Genomic DNA, 20,479 nt, shown 5'->3' on the forward strand with positions numbered 1-20,479 from the left:
TCATTTTCATTGAGCAAGTAAACCTTTAGTACAGTAGGTGTGTGTGTGCCTGTTTAGAGCGGTTTAGTGGAGATGTATTGGTGGAGCTGTTTAATCTCACTCAATCCTACAGGGTTCTCTTGCCCTCTGAAGACCTCTGCGTAGCTGCGTTGGTCCTGCTGTTGGGCCCTGTGGAGGGGGGCCAGGTCTGGGCCGTAGGGCTCTCTGGTCTGGTAGAGGAGGTGGTCTGGTGCGGGGTAGTAGGCTGGGCCCGGTCCAGTCTGGCTAAGCCGATGGAAGTGGTGATGCTCTGGTGGTGGGTGGGGTACACTGGACTGGTGGGGCGTGGTCTGGTAGGGGTCTCTCGGTGGTCCTCTGTCCAGTGCGACATGGGCTGTTTGTCTACCAAGTGCCACGTCCTTTAGAGACTTGGCAAACATCCCTACTGTCTGCTTCCTCAGGTGGGAGTGGTCGTGCAGATGCTCTGGGGTGATTGTTGGGGTGGTGAGCAACGTGCACATGCAGTAGGCCACACACTCTGGTGATGGCAGCATTGACTTTCTGAATGGTACGTGAATGAAAGTCTTTGTGGGGCAGCGGAGTGGAGATGGTGATGTGGGAGTTGGGGAACCACTCAGAGGCCCTCTCTGCCATTCTGTTGACCAGGCTGCCTACTCTCTCCTGCTCCTCTCGCAGGTTGTTGGTGCTGGTGTAAATAATAATGTGGCCTGGTGTGCCAAAGTCAGGCTGGGACAGGATGTGGAGTGCGTCCTAAGTTTTTGGGCACCATATTTTGGACACCTTGTGGTGAGGGAAGAGTTTATCCTCTTGGATGAATTTCCATTTGAGTCAATGAGGATGGCCACCTCAGTGGGTTTTACCAGAGTAGTGGGTTTACGGTCTGGGGCTGGGGTACACAGGGCCTGTGTACAAGGAGGGGTGTGTAGTAGAGGTCGACCGATTATGATTTTTCAACGGCGATACGGATTATTTGAGGACCAAAAAAAGCCGATACTGATTAATCGGTCTATTTCTTTTATTTTTGATTTATTTTTAATAATGACAATTACAACAATACTGAATGAACACTTATTTTAACTTAATATAATACATAAATAAAATCAATTTAGCCTCAAATAAATATTGAAACATGTTCAATTTGGTTTAAATAATGCAAAAACAAAGTGTTGGAGAAGAAAGTAAAAGTGCAATATGTGCCATGTAAGAAAGCTAACGTTTAAGTTCCTTGCTCAGAACATGAGAACATATGAAAGCTGGTGGTTCCTTTTAACATGAGTCTTCAATATTCCCAGGTAAGAAGTTTTAGGTTGTAGTTATTATAGGAATTATAGGACTATTTCTCTCTCTACGATTTGTATTTCATATACTTTTGACTATTGGATGTTCTTATAGGCACTTTAGTATTGCCAGTGTAACAGTATAGCTTCCGTCCCTCTCCTCACTCCTACCTGGGCTCAAACCAGGAACACATCGACAACAGCCACCCTCGAAGCAGTGTTACCGATGTAGAGCAAGGGGAACAACCACTCCAAGTCTCAGAGCGAGTGACGTTTGAAACGCTATTAGCGCGCACCCGCTAGCCATTTCACATTGGTTACACCAGCCTAATCTCAGGAGTTGACAGGCTTGAAGTCATAAACAACGCAATGCATTGCGAAGAGCTGCTGGCAAAACGCAGTAAAGTGCTGTTTGAATGAATGCTTACAAGCATGCTGGTGCCTACCACCGCTCAGTCAGACTGCTCTATCAAATCATAGACTTAAATATAATATAATAAACACACAGAATTACGAGCCTTAGGTCATTAATATGGTCGAATCCGGAAACTATCATCTCAAAAACAATCGTTTTTTTCTTTCAGTGAAATATGGAACCGGTCCGTATTTTATCTAATGGGTGGCATCCCTAAGTCTAAATATACCTGTTACATTGCACAACCTACAATGTTATGTCATAATTACGTAAAATTCTGGCAAATTAGTTTGCAACGAGCCAGGCAATGAACGCAAGAGCAGTGACACAATTTCATGTTAGCTGGCAATATTAACTAAATATGCAGGTTTAAAAATATATACTTGTGTATTGATTTTAAAGAAAGGCATTGATGTTTATGGTTAGGTATATTGGTGCAACGACAGTGCTTTTTTCGCAAATGCGCTTGTTAAATCATCATCCGTTTGTCGAAGTTGGCTGTGATTCGATGAGAAATTAACAGGCACCGCATCGATTATATGCAACGCAGGACACGTTAGAAAAACTAGTAATATCATCAACCATGTGTAGTTAACTAGTGATTATGTTAAGGTTGATCGTTCTTTATAAGATAAGTTTAATGCTAGCGAGCAACTTACCTTGGCTTCTTGCTGCCCTCGCGTAACAGGTAGTCAGCCTGCCATGCAGGCTCCTCGTGGAGTGCAATGTAAGGCAGGTGGTTAGAGCGTTGGACTAGTAACCATAAGGTTGCAAAAACAAATCCCCCCTGAACAAGGCAGTTAACCCCCGTACCTAGGCCGTCATTGAAAATAAGAATGTGTTCTTAATCTGACTTGCCTAGTTAAATAAAGGTGCAAAAATAATAATATAAATATTCGGCAAATCGGTGGCCAAAAATACCGATTACCGATTGTTATGAAAACTTGAAATCGGCCCTAATTAATCGGCCATTCCGATTTAATTGGTCGACCTCTAGTGTGCGGGGCTGGGGTACACAGGACCTGTGTACAAGGAGGGGTGTGTCAGCGAGGGCCAGAGAACTTCTTTCTGTTGTAGGTGTTCCCATGTGAGTCTCCTTTTTGATTGGGGGTGTGAGTAAAGGTGGGGTTGTTAGGGGTGGTGAGGGGCTGCAGCTTCTCTCTAGGAGTCTCTACAGTCTTCGCTCTGTGCTGCAGCACCCTCTTGATGACAGACAACTTTTTTACCATCTCCTCCTTTACCTGCACTAGCTCTCTAACCATGGTGGTCTTTACCACCTCAAGAGCGGTGGTAAGGCTTTCTCCTCATGGTGGTCTTTACCTCAAGAGCTGTAGTAAGGCTCTCTCCTCATGCTGGCCTTTACCTCCTCAAGAGCTGTGGTAAAGCTCTCCTCATGCTGGCCTTTACCTCCTCAAGAGCTGTGGTAAGGCTCTCAGCTCCTGGACAGAGTTCTTCAGCTGGGTCCTCCGCTGGTTGATCTGGTCCTGTAGAAGCTCTGTGTCTTGGCTGGAGGTGGTGTAGCTGAGGGTCTGTTCCTTTAGCTCAGTAACCCATACCTCTAACAGAGCCAGCCTGTCTCTCAGCAGGCTGATGGTAGTGTGGTCTTGGCTCTGGTGGTTGTAGGCAGGCAGGGGGGAGGATAGACTTGTTGTGTGGGTGTAGGTCTGGGCTCCTGCTGTTGGGGTGCCTGAGGTGAGGGGAGAGGTCGGGGTGCTGTCCTTGTCTTTTTTTGTTTCCGCTATCTTCCTTAGGGCGGGAAAGTTCTGCACAAAAGAGCTGAGTGCAGCCTCACTGCCCTGGACCATGACAGTGCCGTTCTGTTTAAAGTCAGAAACCGGTTTTCCAGGTTTGTAACATTCCTGTTGTGTGAGTAGTCGGCAAAGAAAGTTTTCGGGTTCTCCCTCAGAATTCTGTGTTTAAAATTTATTCTTCTCTGATTTGATTTCTGCTGGAAATTCAAAAAAGGGGGGGAACGTCTCTGTCTCTGCTGCTGGTGCTGCCTCAGTGGCCGTGTTGCTATGGTTGCCACCAGTAAACAGTTGGAGCTAGACAGTAAGCTTGCTGAAAAAGTAAGCTTGCTGGTCTTTGGGTCTCTCTCTCTGTCTTTGGGTCTCTCTCTCTCTCTGTCTCTCTGTCTCTCTGTCTCTCTGTCTCTCTGGGTCTCTGTCTCTCTCTCTCTCTCTCTGGGTCTCTGTCTCTCTCTCTGGGTCTCTGTCTCTCTCTCTCTCTCTCTCTGGGTCTCTGTCTCTCTCTCTCTCTCTCTCTCTCTCTGGGTCTCTGTCTCTCTCTCTCTCTCTCTCTCTCTCTCTCTCTGGGTCTTTGTCTCTCTCTCTCTCTCTCTCTCTCTCTGGGTCTCTGTCTCTCTCTCTGGGTCTCTGTCTCTCTCTCTCTCTCTCTGGGTCTCTGTCTCTCTCTCTCTCTCTCTCTCTCTGGGTCTCTGTCTCTCCTTGTGATTCATGGCGATGAATAACGCTCTTTACCTACATTTGAAAATTAATTGCCAGGCACAAATAATGTATTCACGAGACAGAATATTTACTCATTAAGCTGTTGTTGCAGTTTACAGTGACCCAACTAGTGGGTGACTTCAGTCTGGTGATCACTGCAGTGTGTGGAGTGTTACTTTGAGTGGTGTGACTTTCACATTAATTGCTGTGTATAGTTAATGTCCCACAGACAAGAGCTCATTAAATTGCCTAGGGGTATGGCAAAGATTTTGTTGTCAACACAAATGAGTGTCAGAGGTCCCCAGTTCTGTCTGAGGGGCTGTGATGCAGTGGTGTAAAGTTCTTAAGTAAAAATACTTTAAAGTACTATTCAAGTAGTGTTTTGACTACATTTACTTGAACACTTTTCCTAAAGAAAATAATGTACTCTTTACTCCATACATTTTCCCTGATTCCGAAAAGTACTCATAACGTTTGGAATGCTTGGCAGGACAGGAAAAAGGGGTTAATAGAAACTTTAGGGAAGTTATGGGTTACAGTACATTGCACTCAATCTGGGCTTTGCATGTCAGTGGAATCACCTTGTCTTTTGCTGATGATGGTAGCACAACAATCCAATAGGGCTATCAGATTTAGATTAGTCATCAATATCCAAATTCAATATCACCCTATCAGGTTGTGCTGCTGGCTCTCAACGGCTTGGTGTTCTGGGTTCCCTTAGACCCCCAGACTTGTCCCACAGAAAGTTGAATATAGGTCTATACTGCTTAACAGATACCAATGAGCGATTTTAAGTGTGTGGCTTGCAAAAAGAAATGGAAAGGGAGGAGATGGAAGGAGATGCCAAATCCCTGCAACATGCCATCCTTATCCTCCCCTGAAGGATCCAGGGATATCTGAACACTCCCCTGACCTTTAAATCCTCTCTGTCAAGATGCGGTCTGCGATAGACAGGAGAGGCTCTGAGAATCTATTCTCCACCCTCTACCGCTATTCCATAAACTTGGAGCCACATAATAAAACTTCACTCTCGACGCGTCCCCTGTGACCTTCTCTGCTCCTGACCGTGCCGTGGATATTCAATTTGTTCTTTTCCAGAGGCAGGTTAGGGCAAGCAGTAGTTCCTCCTCTGAAAGAGACAAGCAGGCATTTTTCTAAGTTGTTAATACATGTTAATGCTGCATCACCATCCATCCTACCCCCCCGTTGCATTTTAACACCTGACTGCACAAGTGATACATAACTGTCTCAATCATTATTAGGAAACGGAGGGAATTATAAGGTAAGAAAACAGTGAATTATGCTTTTTTTATATTCTCATCATTCTACCTCTCCCTGGGCGGTATCTGTTTACGCTTAGCTACGCTACAGTTGTGTTTGGACTTGTCTCTGTCTGTGCCATAAGACACAGAGGAAGCTTCCAGCCCTGTGAAAAATAATGAGCTTTTCTGGAATAATAAAGAGCTTTTAAAGAAGAATCGTCCACTTGGGTTCCAGTGCCTGGAGGAAGTCAATTAAGTAGATTTTCAGTGTTAAAATGACTGAGCCGCCCGTGGCAATGTGTACACTTTCCTAATGGAGCGGAATTGTTAAATGTTAAGTGCTGGTAAAGCAGCAGCTGTAACTGGCTTTGTGGTATTGATGTGGCTGCAAGGCCAGATGTGATATATAGCCTGGTGTAGGGCTCATAGATAGCACAGCATGCTAGCTATAGCATTTAGGCCTATGGATCATTCTATATCAATCAATGACCTTTTTCCAAAGCCATTTTTTTTATTGATTGATTTCATATGCAATGAGAGATATAGAAACTGTATATTGAAAATCTGATCTCTGCACTCAAAACAATTTATATTTTTTATATTTTATATTTTTAAAACTTATTTCCCTCACTAACTTTAAACATCAGCTATCTGAGCAGCTAACCGATCGCTGCAGCTGTACATAGTCCACCTGTAAATAGCCCACCCAATCTACCTACCTCATCCCCATATTGTTTTTATTTACTTTTCTGCTCTTTTGCATACCAGTATCTCTACTTGCACATCATCATCTGCTCATCTATCACTCCAGTGTTAATCTGCTAAATTGTAATTATTTCGCTACTGTGGCCTATTTATTGCCTTACCTCCTCATGCCATTTGTACACACTGTATATAGACTCTCCCCCCCCCCCCCTATTGTGTTATTGACTGTACGCTTGTTTGTTCCATGTGTAACACTGTGTTGTTGTTTGTGTCGCACTGCTTTGCTTTATCTTGGCCAGGTCGCAGTTGTAAATGAGAACTTGTTCTCAACTAGCCTACCTGGTTAAATAAAGGTGAAAAAAAACCACAAAAGAAACTGTCCCACTAAACCAGAAAGGTAGCAGCTACAACCAGTTTAACTCTGGTACAAACATAAATTGTATGCATCTCAATGGTCATGAAGTTTTCACACCCGGGCTAACATGCCCCCTGCCGGTACTTCTCACAGAAACCATCACCATTTTATCCCCCAACACTTTCCATGGTTGCCACTCAACTCAAAATGTCATCTATCTCACTTTTTTTATTCACTCCAAATACACAGATTTTTGAGGCAGGGTGGCGTTTTACGCCAAGTTACCTTATTTTCATGTTTCATATTTTCTGTGCGTCGAGGCAACGATATTGCAGTGGTGCAGTGCCACAATTAAATGACTGCAGTGCCACCCGGTTAGCCCACAGCCATGTCTAGTTCACCTGTTTGACCTTCATCTTCCTATGGCTGGCTCGTCTGTCATCCTGACTCAGACCTGGAGCTCCACTCTGTTGGACCCTTTGTGTGGTGCGGGTTGGTGTGTGTGTCTCTTGTGTTGTTGGTATCCCTCTTCTGTATGTGGGCATGTCTTTCTGCGTCTAGTCCTGTGTTAGTGATTTTGACATGAGAATTAAAACAGCAGGGAATCATCTTTAAACAAGAGCGATGACTCGTCAGGCCTCTGTGGGAGCAGACGGAGCTCCCGTCACCGTTTGAGGCGCTGTTGTTTTAATGCAAAATCAATTCTCTTCATCCTGCTGACTTCACACAACCTGCTGCACACACACACACACACACACACACTGTTCAGACTTCAACAAGCCTCTCCAGCGCTCTACTAAGTAGATTTCTGTTTGTCAGTTCCTCGCTAGAAAATAAAGATTTCATTTACTTCCCAAATTGATTCTTTAAGCTTATTTTTTTAGAGGGTGGGAGAACAGATTGTGTGTTTGTGTCAGGTGCCAGCCCATGGATTGACAAAGCGATTAGCGGAGAAACGAATCAACAGCAAGTTAAAGGGGTCTTTAGATGTATCTAGGCTGGCCAGCTGTGATTGTTGCCTACTGACTGTCAGCACCTCAGTTTTACTTTCTCCTCTTCAAAAACTTTCACAAGGGTAAGGCTATTGATTCTTCTTATTTTCTGAAGCACAAGTACAGATACAGTCAAATAAATTGGCACCCTTGCGTGATTCACTTTATTTTAAGTAAAAAAAAATGACAACGTTTAGTGTTTGCAACTGCACATGACTTCAAACTGGAATTGAGATTTTTTACTTTAAAGAAAAAATGAATAATTGAATATTCAAGTTAAGTTGGTTGGAGGCAATGGTTGTCCTTTGCTGTGTAATTTCTCACCTGGTAAGTTGCAGGCGCATACATGAGTAAAATTATCCCTGGGGCCAAGCTTCCTGACATCCAGGATCTATATACTAGGCGCTGTCAGAGGAAGGCCCAAGAAATTGTCATGGACTCCAGTCACCCAAGTCATAGACTGTTCTCTCTGCTACCGCACGGCAAGCGGTACAGGAGCGCCAAGTCTAGGACCAAAAGGCTCATTAACAGCTTCTACCCGTAAGCAATAAGACTGCTGAACAACTAATCAAATTGCCACCCCGACTATTTACATGTACCGGTACCCCCTGTATATAACCTTGTTATTGTTATGTACATTTCTTGTTACCTTTTGATTTGATTGATTCCATTTTTTATTTTATTTAGTAAATATTTTATTAACTCTATTTCTTGAACTGCATTGCTGGTTAAGGGCTTGTAAGCATTTCACTGTAAGGTCTACACCTGTTGTATTCGGCGCATGTGACAAATACATTTAATTTGAAATAGCCATTCAACCAGTTTGGAAATGAATTAACAGAACATTCTTCTCCATTGCACTCCATAGTAAAGTGTAACTGTGCCAATGTATTTGATTGTATCTGTAAGTGTGGCGGATGTAAGTGTGTTGAATTTAGTTTGAATTGCAGTGACTGAGCATTCTAACACATCCCAGAGTGGACTGCAGTATCATGCACGGACCAGGGGTTGGAACCAACATTTTATTTTCCAATCGTTTCGTTCTGATCAAATTGTATTAGTCACATGTGCCGAATACAGCAGGTGTAGACCTTACAGTGAAATGCTTACTTACGAGCCCCCAACCAACAATGCGGTTTCAAAAAATATGGACAAGAATAGAGATACAATTAGTAATTTAAAAGCAGCATTAACACAACAATAGCGAGACTATATACAGTGTAGCCAAAGGTTTTGAGAATGACACATATTCATTTCCACAAAGTTTGCTGCTTCATTGTCTATAGATAATTTTGTCAGATGTTACTATGGAATAGTGAAGTATAATTACAAGCATTTCATACGTGTCAGCTTTTATTGACAATGACATGAAGTTGATGCAAAGAGTCAATATTTGCAGTGTTGACCCTTATTTTTCAAGACCTCTGCAATCCGCCCTGGCATGCTGTCAATTAACTTCTGGGCCACATCCTGACTGATGGCAGACCATTCTTCCATAATCAATGCTTGGAGTTTGTCAGAATTTGTGGGTTTTTGTTTGTCTACCCGCCTTTTGAGGATTGACCACAAGTTCTCAATGGGATTAAGATCTGGGGAGTTTCCTGGCCATGGACCCAAAATATCGAAAAGTTGCTCTCGGAGGATGTGTTGGTACCATTCTTTATTCTGTGTTCTTAGGCAAAATTGTGAGTGAGCCCACTCCCTTGGCTGAGAAGCAACCCCACACATGAATGGTCTCAGGATGCTTTACTGTTGGCATGACACAGGACTGATGGTAGCACTCACCTTGTCTTCTCCAGACAAGCTTTTTTCCGGATGCCCGAAACAATCGGAAAGGGGATTCATCAGAGAAAATGACTTTACCCCAGTACTCAGCAGTCCAATCCCTGTACCTTTTGCGGAATATCAGTCTGTCCCTGATGTTTTTCCTGGAGAGAAGTGGCTTCTTTGCTGTCCTTCTTGACACCAGGCCATCCTCCAAAAGTCTTCACCTCACTGGGCGTGCAGATGCACTAACACCTGCCTACTGCCATTCCTGAGCAAGCTCTGTATTGGTGGTGCCCCGATCCCGCAGCTGAATCAACTTTAGGAGACGGTCCTGGCGCTTGCTGCACTTTCTTGGGCGCCCTGAAGCCTTCTTCACAACAATTGAACCGCTCTCCTTGAAGTTCTTGATGATCCGATAAATGGTTGATTTAGGTGCAATCTTACTGGCAGCAATATCCTTGCCTGTGAAGCTCTTTTTTGTGCAAAGCAATGATGACGGCACGTGTTTCCTTGCAGGTAACCATGATTGACAGAGGAAGAACAATGATTCCAAGCACCACCCTCCTTTCGAAGCTTCCAGTTTGTTATTCGAACTCAATCAGCATGACAGAGTGATCTCCAGCCCTGTCCTCGCCAACACTCACACCTGTGTTAACGAGAGAATCACTGACATGATGTCAGCTGGTCCTTTAGTGGCAGGGCTGAAATACAGTGGAAATGGTTTTTGGGGGTTCAGTTCATTTGCATGGCAAAGAGGGACTTTGAAATTAATTGCAATTCATCTGATCACTCTTCATAACTTTCTGGAGTATATGCAAATTGCCATCATACAAACTGAGGCAGCAGACCTTGTGAAAGTTAATATTTATGTCACTCTCAAAACTTTTGGCCACGACTGTACAAGCAGATTCACAGAATAAAAAAGAGCAGAGAAAGCTCACACTTTATAGTTCGAAAAGACAGTTTGATGATTTACTTGGATTTGACCACTTTCCTCTCAAATCCTCTCCCATCTTCACTAGTGGGGTTACAAGGTAGGATTAGGGGTCAATTTTACCCAACTGTGGTTTGTGTACCTGCCTGGCTTTAGGGGTCAAATTTACCCAACTGTGGTTTGTGTACCTGCCTGGCTTTAGAGCACATCTGACAGTCCTGATACCAAAGGAAGAGACAATCCTCTTGAACCTTCTTGGATCTAAACACTCGCGCTGATCAAGATTTTAATACTATTGACAGATTTTTCTCTTCATCTACAAAAATACAATGTTTTTTTGTGCTCTCTACTGTATCCAGCTAACCACACTGCATGCCCAGCTCAAATTCTCTAACCAGTGTATGACTTGTACTTTATGACGGAGTGGTTTCAAACTTTTGAAGGAATCACTCCTTTTGACTCGCTTCTATTCATGTTCTGACTCAATGACTGCTGGAAATGTATAAAGGTTGGTGAAGTCCAACATGTTCCATCAATTAAGGTACCAATTTCTCCTCTCTCAATTCATGAATGAACCTTCCACTCACATCCTGATTTAACCCTCCTGTTGTGTTCGTTTCATGTTAATTCATTGTGTTCCCGGTCCAAAATGACCGCCCCATTATAGCTGATTATAAATCCATAATAATCCATATATTATTGCCTAATGTTGTGTTAGATCTTTTTATAAACTTAAGGTCGTGTGAACATTACAAGTTTTGAACTTCTATTTGCTATTTATGGCCTGTAAGCCTCAATGACCTTAGCTCATACAACTCGTTTTTGAGTAAAAAAAAGCATAATGAATGGATTATTTTGACTGTAACATACTCAGATGAAACACATTGTGCTATTTATCACAGACTACTTTGTGTCAAAGTTTAACATGGACTCTCTCCTCCTCACCAGTGTCATGATCAAAGATATGATCAAGAGCCTCGCATACAGTATATTGTTTGGTAACTGTATACGTCAATGATGTCGCTCTTGCTGCTGGTGTCTCTGATCCACCTCTACGCAGACGATACCATTCTGTATACTTCTGGCCCTTCTTTGGACACTATGTTAACAACCCTCCAGACGAGCTTCAATGCCATACAACTCTCCTTCCGTGGCCTCCAACTGCTCTTAAATACAAGTAAAACTAAATGCGTGCTCTTCAACCGATCGCTGCCCTCCCTTGCCCGCCCGTCCAGCATCACTACTCTGGACGGTTCTGATATGTGGACAACTACAAATACCTCGGTGTCTGGTTAGACTGTAAACTCTCCTTCCAGACTCACATCAAACATCTCCAATCCAAAGTTAAATCTAGAATTGGCTTCCTATTTCGCAAACAAAGCATCCTTCACTCATGCTGCCAAACATACCCTCGTAAAACTGACCGTCCTACCAATCCTCGACTTCGGCGATGTCATTTACAAAATAGCCTCCAATACCCTACTCAATAAACTGGATGCAGTCTATCACAGTGCCATCCGTTTTGTCACCAAAGCCCCATATACTACCCACCACTGCGACCTGTACGCTCTCATTGGCTCGCTTCATACTCGTCGCCAAACCCACTGGCTCCAGGTCATCTACAAGACCCTGCTAGGTAAAGTCCCCCCATATCTCAGCTCACTGGTCACCATAGCAGCACCCACCTGTAGCACGCGCTCCAGCACGTATATCTCTCTGGTCACCCCCAAAGCCAATTCCTCCTTTGTCCGTCTCTCCTTCCAGTTCTCTGCTGCCAATGACTGAAACGAACTACAAAAATCTCTGAAACTGGAAACACTTATCTCCCTCACTAGCTTTAAGCATCAGCTGTCAGAGCAGTTCACAGATCACTGCACCTGTACATAGCCCATCTATAATTTAGCCCAAACAACTACCCCTTCCCCTACTGTATTTATTTATTTTGCTCCTTTGCACCCCATTATTTATATTTCTACTTTGTACTTTCTTCCACTACAAATCTACCATTCCAGTGTTTTACTTGCTATATTGTATTTATTTTGCCACCATGGCCTTTTTTTGCCTTTACCTCCCTTATCTGACCTCATTGCTCACATTGTATATAGACTTATTTTTCTACTGTATTATTGATTGTATGTTTGTTTTACTCCATGTGTAACTCTGTTGTTGTATGTGTTGAACTGCTTTGCTTTATCTTGGCCAGGTCGCAATTGTAAATGAGAACTTGTTCTCAACTTGCCTACCTGGTTAAATAAAGGTGAAATAAAATACAAAATTGTGCTGCCACAGAATGAATTGTGAGCAAGGCCTCAAAAAAGCTTTATATACCAGAGCTGCAAGAAAAGTTCTATATATTATTGAAGCAATGTTGCCATTGCTTGTGAGAATGCCAGCAGGTGGGGAAAGATTATTTTGGGGGGGTTGCCATGGAAGCCAAGAAGGTGGGGGGGTGTGGGTGCTCAAATACACATGCATGTGGGGGTCTGGGAGAGCAAGTGTGTCCATCTGATGAATTGGCATGTGCCTGAGCTCAATTTTATACACTTAATTGTAGTCTCACCCATTCGTTTCTAATGACAGGTTATTTTTGACCGGGAACACCACAGGTGTACAGAAGTTAAATAAAACACCCAAAATGTTATGAAAATCATCAAAAATGTATTTTGCGTGGACAAAGTCATGGAACTTTATGACAATCAGATTAAATGAACTACATTTTTCAGAGAGAGAACTTGTAAGTTGGTCCAATTCGACTGGAACACAGCAGGAGGGTTAATGGAGTTTTCAAAAGGATTTGACCCCACCCAACCTAGCTATCCACTGCATATCTCACAGCAGTAGCACTCGGATAATACTTACCAGTCTCTTCAAATACTTGACCTTCCTCTGTCACTACCATTAGAATACCAACCCTCACCACCTCCCTTTTACAACACATTATCAAGTCAGCGTGATTACATGGACATATGGTAATGGCCCTTATAGCCAGTGCTCAGGGGGCTGCCTGGCACACATACGTCTTGTTGTAAGAGCTATTTGTTGGGCCGTGGGAGTGAAGAATGGGCACAAGCCTCAACTGCTCCAGAGATTAATGGTTTTCTGGGGCTGTAGATTTCCAGGCAATCAATTACTGTATCACTATGGGCCTAGTCTACACCAGCAGGACTTTCCTTTTCTGGCCCAGACATATGATGTATACTGTAGCTAGATACATTCTCACTGGAGGAGAGGTGTGTTGTGTGTTTGTATCCTGTGTGTGCGAGTGTGTTTTCAATGTTATACCATTGTTAAGCCCTCGACCCTCTTTGCATTAATCTCTGCCCATCTGTTATTGAATGTGGGTTGATCTGAAGAGAACAATATGGCCAACAACCTTAACAGTTCCCTTTTCAAATTCCTCTGCCGTACTGAAACATTTGCTAATGCAGTTTGCAGTGGATCTGTGTCACTTGTAAAGTACTCGAACAGTTAGGCTGCGTCCCAAATGGCCCCCTCATCCCTACATAGAGTAGTGCACTACTTTTGCCCAGCCTGATGCCCACTGGAGCGCAGTCCGTTTTAGCATATTTAAAGTGATTGGAAGTTACTGTATCCCTAACGTAGTTCCCACAATGTGTGTGGATGCATGGGTGTGTATGTGCGTGTCTGGCCTAGACTAGACTAGTGTATAGTGCTAGGCTTGTGATGAGTCACTCTCGACTTCTCACAAGGCTAGCATTCCTAGCGTGGGCAGGTTTTTTTATTCTCTCCAGTGAATTGATTCAAATATGTATGTTTGATTCAAAGTATAGTTATTATGCTTGGGTGGTATCCAGATTATCATACCTAAACATAGCCCTTGTGCCATACTGGGATATTTGGTAATACCGGCACTGGACACAAGGGGTGCTGTTTTCAAACCCCACTGTAATCCGAAGGTTAGCAATGCTAACAAGTACATGTAAAAATCCAGAGAGAATGAGAACTAAATGCTAACGAGTGCATTACGAGCATTTTATATAGTCTCTGAACTAAACTCTACAAGTATACAAGCAACTAAAAAAATCTATGTACAGTTTTCGGCATGCACTAAACAAATCTAAAACAGCAAGGCTCTGGATCCAGGAGGGGTTTCTCTGCTGTTACCAAGTCAAGCTTGATTTTGGAAGAAGCTAACCACTTAGCTAGTGAGCTACTAAATTGGAAAACCAAATGCACAACTTCAGAGCTTTTAGCACACTTTAGACAGTTAACTTAATAGTTATAAGATATCTAGCTGACACACTTACTTGTGAATTCCTTATTGTATGCAACTAGATCACCTGGTGTGTGCTGCACAACAGTGAGTGACTCACAAGCAATGTTCCCTCACAGAAATGTAGGCACTGAGCAAATTTCAGGTCTGCTGAGTGCAAACTTTAATGTTATGAAAATTCTGTGCAACTTCTGGCCCGTGTTTACTGTGAACACTGAACGCTGTACCCACTTTAAGTTACCAGTGTAACAGTGGCCAAGTAAGTTGATGTGGCTATTTGATCATAATGTAGGTCTATCAGAGTGGCCTATCATAAACTATGGAGAAAATGCATCACAATACATTTTAACATGGAAATAGCTGTTCTGTATTTCAGCCTACAGTAGCCAATGTGTGGTGTTCAATGTAGGCCTATATTCCATAAGACTTTTGAAAGAAATGTGGCAATTGATAGTAACCAGACAAGGTGACTGAACATGTTGTATTTGTTTGCAAGAAACAACTTTACAAAATGAAATGCATTATTATTCTCATACCATTATTACGGAGAATCAGGCAAATTACGCTACCCTTTGTATATTGGCTACTTATATTTTGAGACAGGCTTGAATAAGCTAACACTTTCCCAAAATACAACACTGCCCCATGCAGAAAAAACACTCTTTACCTGACTTGCTTTTCAAAGATGGCTAAAATTGCACGTGTTTTGCTCTTGTAGGAAGCAACCACTCCACTATTGCTGACTAGAAGTGAGGTATAACTGGGCTAATAACTCACTTACTAGCAAAGAATATGAACAAATGTACACCTGGCTACATGCAGTTGTTGGTTTGATCGCAAAACAAACGCATCTATTCGCAACCACTGTAAACACAGTCCAGTTCAAAGTGAATGGTACAGATCCAAGTATGGCAATGGTCTGGTTGCGTATAGGGATACTGTAGCTCTGATTGGTTATGGTGCACCGGTCTGTGTAGAGTATGGGCCTGAGTTGTCAGTCAATGTAATAGAATCCTACTTCAATGCGCTTTGCCTACAAGAAAATCTCTTGCATAGTTTTTTTGTTTCGGTATGTTGCATTGAAAGTGACTTATATTGCGTTGATTCGTTCACAATTCACACAGTGGAGGGAAATGTTGATAGTGTTAAATAAAGGGGCTGATATTTCTCCTGCACTGCAGTCCCGTGGGGCTGTGTGCCCGCACAGCTTAGAGGGAACATTTGCTCACAAGGCTCCGGTCTCTCGTGTTGTGTGTTTGTAAACTAAAACCAAGTGACTGGGGACTACTGGTCAGTGGTGGAAGAAGTACCCAATGGTCATACTTGAGTAAAAGTAACGATACCTTCATAGAAAATGACTCGTAAGTCACCCAGTAAAATTCTACTTGAGTAAAAGTATTTGGTATGAAATATACTTAAGTATAAATAATTTCTAATTCCTTATATTTAGCGAACCAGACCGCATCATTTTCTTTTTTCTTTTATTTACAGATAGAGGGGCAAGCTCTAACACTCAGACATAATTTACAGACAAAGCATTTGTGTTTAGTGAGTCCGACATATCAGAGGCAGTAAGGATGACCGGGGATGTTCTCTTGATAAGTGTGTGAATTAGACCGAGTTATTTTGTGCCAGGGAAAATGTATGGAGTAAAAAGTACATCATTTTTCTTTAGGACTGTAGTGAAGTAAAAGTTACAGATACCCCAAACAACTCAAGTAGTACTTGCAAGTATTTTTACTTAAGTACTTTACACCACTGCTACCGGTAACCTTCATAATGAAATATTGTGTGACAAGTGAAATGAAGAACGTGATCTTCCTTTTCTCCTAATATATTGCACAAGTTGACTGCAGGTATTTACTTAAAGTAGCTATATATATTCACATTCATATTTTTATTTTTTTTAAGAAATAGTTACAATGGTATTGATCATATTAGGAAAAACATCCTGTGGCCCAATTACAGAGGAGGAACTTTTTTTAAATGTAAAATGTTGTTTATTTTACCTTTTATTTAACTAGGCAAGTCAGTTAAGAACAAATTCTTATTTTCATTGACGGCCTAGGAACAGTGGTGGTTACTTTTTACCTTGTCAGCTCCGTTATTCGATCAAGCCCACATTCCTACCCACTAGGGGCCAGAACGACAGATCTTTACCTTGTCAGATCGGGGGATTCGATCTTACAACCAGTTGAGGTATATCAAACCGTTTTTGATGTGCTCAGAGGTCCGTTATTAGTTTTAACCACTCTTATAAAAATGGTTGATAATCAAATACTGAACAAGGCCTGATTTCACTATTACTATTAACACGACCCAGGTGGTAAATACAGTGCATTCGGAAAGTATTCAGATGCCTTTTTTCACATTTTGTTACGTTACAGCCTTATTCTAAAATTGATTACATTGTTTGTTCCTCTCATCAATCTACACACAATACCCCATAATGACAATGCAAAAACAGGTTTATAGAAATGTTTGAAAATGTATTAAAAATAAAAAACTGAAATCGCATATACATACTGTAAGTATTCAGACCCTTTACTCAGTACTTTGTTGAAGCACCTTTTGGCAGCGATTCCAGCCTCAAGTCTTCTTGGGTATGACGCTACAAGCCTGGCACACCTGTATTTGGGGAGCTTCTCCCATTTATTCTCTGCAGATCCTCTCAAGCTAGTCAGGTTGAACAGAGAGCGTTGCTGCACAGCTATTTTCAGGTCTCTCCAGAGAAGTTTAATCGGGTTCTTGTCCAGGCTCTGGCTGGGCCACTCGAGGACATTAAGAGACTTATCCCGAAGCCACTCCTGGGTTGTCTTTGTTCAATATGCACAATATGGTCGTTGGCCTGTTGGAAGGTGAACCTTTGCCCCAGTCTGAGGTCCTGAGCGCTCTGGAGCAGATTTTAATCAAGGATCTCTCTATACTTTGTTCTGTTCATCTTTCCCACGATGCTGTCTCCCAGTCCCTGCCGCTGATAAACATCCCCATGGCGTGATGCTGCCACCACCATGCTTCATCGTACGGATGGTGCCAGGTTTCCTCCAGACGTGACGCTTGGCATTCAGGCCAAAGAGTTCAATCTTGGTTTCATCAGACCAGAGAATCTTGTTTCTCAAGTTCTGAGAGTATTTAGGTGCCTTTCGGGAAACTCCAAGCGGGCTGTCGTGCCTTTTTCTGAGGAGTGGCTTCCGTGTGGCCACTCTACCATAAAGGCTTGAGAGTTGAAGTGCTGCAGAGATGTTTGCCCTTCTGTAAGGTTCTCCCATCTCCACAGAGGAACCCGAGAGCTCTGTCAGAGTAACCATCAGGTTCTTCAACACCTTCCTGACCAAGGCCCTTCTCCCCTGATTGCTCAGTTCTAGGAAGAGTCTTGCTGGTTCCAAACTTCTTCCATTTAAGAATGGAGGCCACTGTGTTCTTGGGGACCTTCAATGCTGCAGAAATGTTTTGGTACCCTTCCCCAGATCTGTGCCTCAACACAATCCTGTCTCGGAGCTCTACGGACCGGTGTGTGCCTTTCCCAATCATGTCCAATCAATTGAAGTTACTACAGGTAGACTCCAATCGGGCGGTAGGTGGCCTAGTGGGTAGGAATGTGGGCTTGATCGAATACCGGAGCTGACAAGGTAAAAATCTTTCATTTTGCCCCTGAGCAAGGCAGTTACCCCACTGTTCCTTAGGTTAGAATGACGTGGATGTTGATTTAAGGCAGCCCCCCTTACCTCTTTGATTCAGAGGGGTTGGGTTAAATGCGGAAGGCACATTTCAGTTGAATGCATTCAGATGTACAACTGACTAGGTATCCTCCTTTCCAATCAAGTTGTAGAAACATCAAGTATGATCAATGGAAGCAGGATGCACCTTAGCTCAATTTGAAGTCTCCCAGCAAAAGGTCTGAATACTTATGTTAAAGTATTTGTGTTCTTTTCATTTTTAATACATTTGCAAAAATGTCTAAACCAATTTTCGCTTCGTCATTATGGGGTATTGTGTGTAGATTGAGGAAGAAAAATGTGTTAAATCCATTTTAGAATAAGGCTGTAAGGAAACAAAAAGTGAAAAAAGTCAAATTTCTGAATGCACGATATAAAGATCTAGTCCTTTAAAATTGGAGGCCCTTACACTTTAGTGTTGTGATGCAAAATGCATAGCGCATAGAATTAAAGTTATTTTGGGATATTATTCATCTTAATCAGGAATATTTTTTACATGGACAATAGATTAAAGATAATATAAGACAAGTACTGGAAACAATAGAACACTATGAAAAATCCAGGAAACCAGGCCTGGTATTCATAGCTGACTTTCAAAAATACTTTTTCTAAAGTACGACTGGAATTTATATATAAATGCCTGGAATATTTCCATTTTGGAGAATCTCTTATACAATGGGTTTATGTTATGTATAGTAACCCAAGTTGTAAAATATTAAATAACGGCTACTTCTCATAGTATGAAACTGTCGAGGAATAAAACAACGTTGTCCACTATCGGCATATCTATTTATTATGGCCATAGAGATGTTGGCTATTAAAATCACATCCAACAATAATATTTAGGGGTCTACAAATCCAGGGCATGAATACAAAAGTGTCATTGTACGCTGCTGATTCATGTTTTCTTTGAAATCCACAATTTGGAACCCTCCATCGCCTCATAGAGGATCTAGATCATTTTTCTAACCTCTTGAGGCCGATATGTAAAGCTTAATAAAGGGCAGTGATACTAGCAAGAGCAGTGTGCGGGTTTCTTCTTCTTTCTCTCATATTATTCAATTGTTACCATGCACCTGCAATAAAGATAGCTCAGATGTGCGAGTGCCTTTTGAATAGAAATTTAGCAAAAATAGATGCGATCTTGCTACCATGGAAAGAACAATACCTGTCTGTTTGTGGAAAAATCACCCTGATTAACTCGTTAGTCATATCCCAGTTTACCTATTTGCTTATGGCCTTGGCTATACCTAACAACTTTTTTTTTTAAATAATATGTGCAAAAAATATTACATTTTATTTGGCATGGGCAGCCAGACAAAATTAAACGGTTATGTTTATATAATAAATTTGAATTCGGAGGGCAGAAAGGATTACATTTTAAAGCATTAGACCTCTCACTAAAGGTTTCAGTCATACAAAATCTATACTTATATCCGAACTGGTTCTCTGGCAGATTAGTAAGAATGGCTCACCCAGTGTTCAAGAATGACCTTTTTCTCTTTATTCAGATTACAGCTCCAAAATAGCGGTATTTTTAAAACAAGCCTTAGAAAGTTGCAATATCAGTTTAACCCACAGAAAAATTATTACAACAAATATTATGGGTAAACTCAAATATGCTAACTGATAGAAAAACGTCATTTAATATTATTTATTTTTTAAACAAAACCGGTATAATTTTTTCTAAATGATATCTTAGATACAACTGGTGGAGTTATGTCACACATGCAGCTAACAAAAATATATGGAAATGTCTGCTCTATCTAAAATGCCAACCAACAAGTTGCAGCGTTACCTCAAAGATGGAAGGGGAGAAAGTAGTGAAACTTGTCTGTCGGCCCTGCACTAAAGACCAAATTGGTTAAAGAAAATTGTGATAAGCAAAAAAGTATACCAGTTTCAGTTAAGGACCAAAAAATTGGCGGCTTTGCCATACTGATTTTTGATGGACCTGTTCAATGGCACATGGTTTATGAACTGATATACAAAACAAAGCCAGATTGAAAACTTTAGTTTTTCAATTAAAATTGTTGTACAACATTTTTACAACCAATAGAATGTCATATATGGGTGATACAACCGTACCAGCTCTACAGATTTTGCTGTGAAGCGATAGAATCATTAGATCAGTTGTTTAAGTACTATCCATATGTAGCTTGTTTTTGGTCGCAGGAATGGCTTAAGAATTGCAACATTTACCTGGAGTTAACTCTGCAAATTGCATTGCTGGGTGATCTGAAAAGTCAGTCAATTGATCAATAATATAATAATACGCTTACCAAAAATGTTTTATCTTTTAATTTACAATCTGTAGAAACAGAGAATAGAAAGGTTCAGAATTTTTGTTGAACATCACATCGCAGTTGAAAAAT

The 20,479-nt window shown here is 41.8% G+C and overlaps 1 protein-coding gene across 3 annotated transcripts in view; it reads left to right on the plus strand.

The window, feature by feature from the left end:
- The window catches only part of tbc1d22a (TBC1 domain family, member 22a), a 188,020-nt gene that overhangs the window by 42,361 nt on the left and 125,180 nt on the right, over positions 1 to 20,479 (plus strand). The gene's annotated exons all lie outside the window — the stretch shown is intronic.

Source organism: Salmo trutta, chromosome 40 (assembly GCF_901001165.1).
Source record: "Salmo trutta chromosome 40, fSalTru1.1, whole genome shotgun sequence".
In the NCBI taxonomy this organism is placed as follows: Eukaryota; Metazoa; Chordata; class Actinopteri; order Salmoniformes; family Salmonidae; genus Salmo; species Salmo trutta.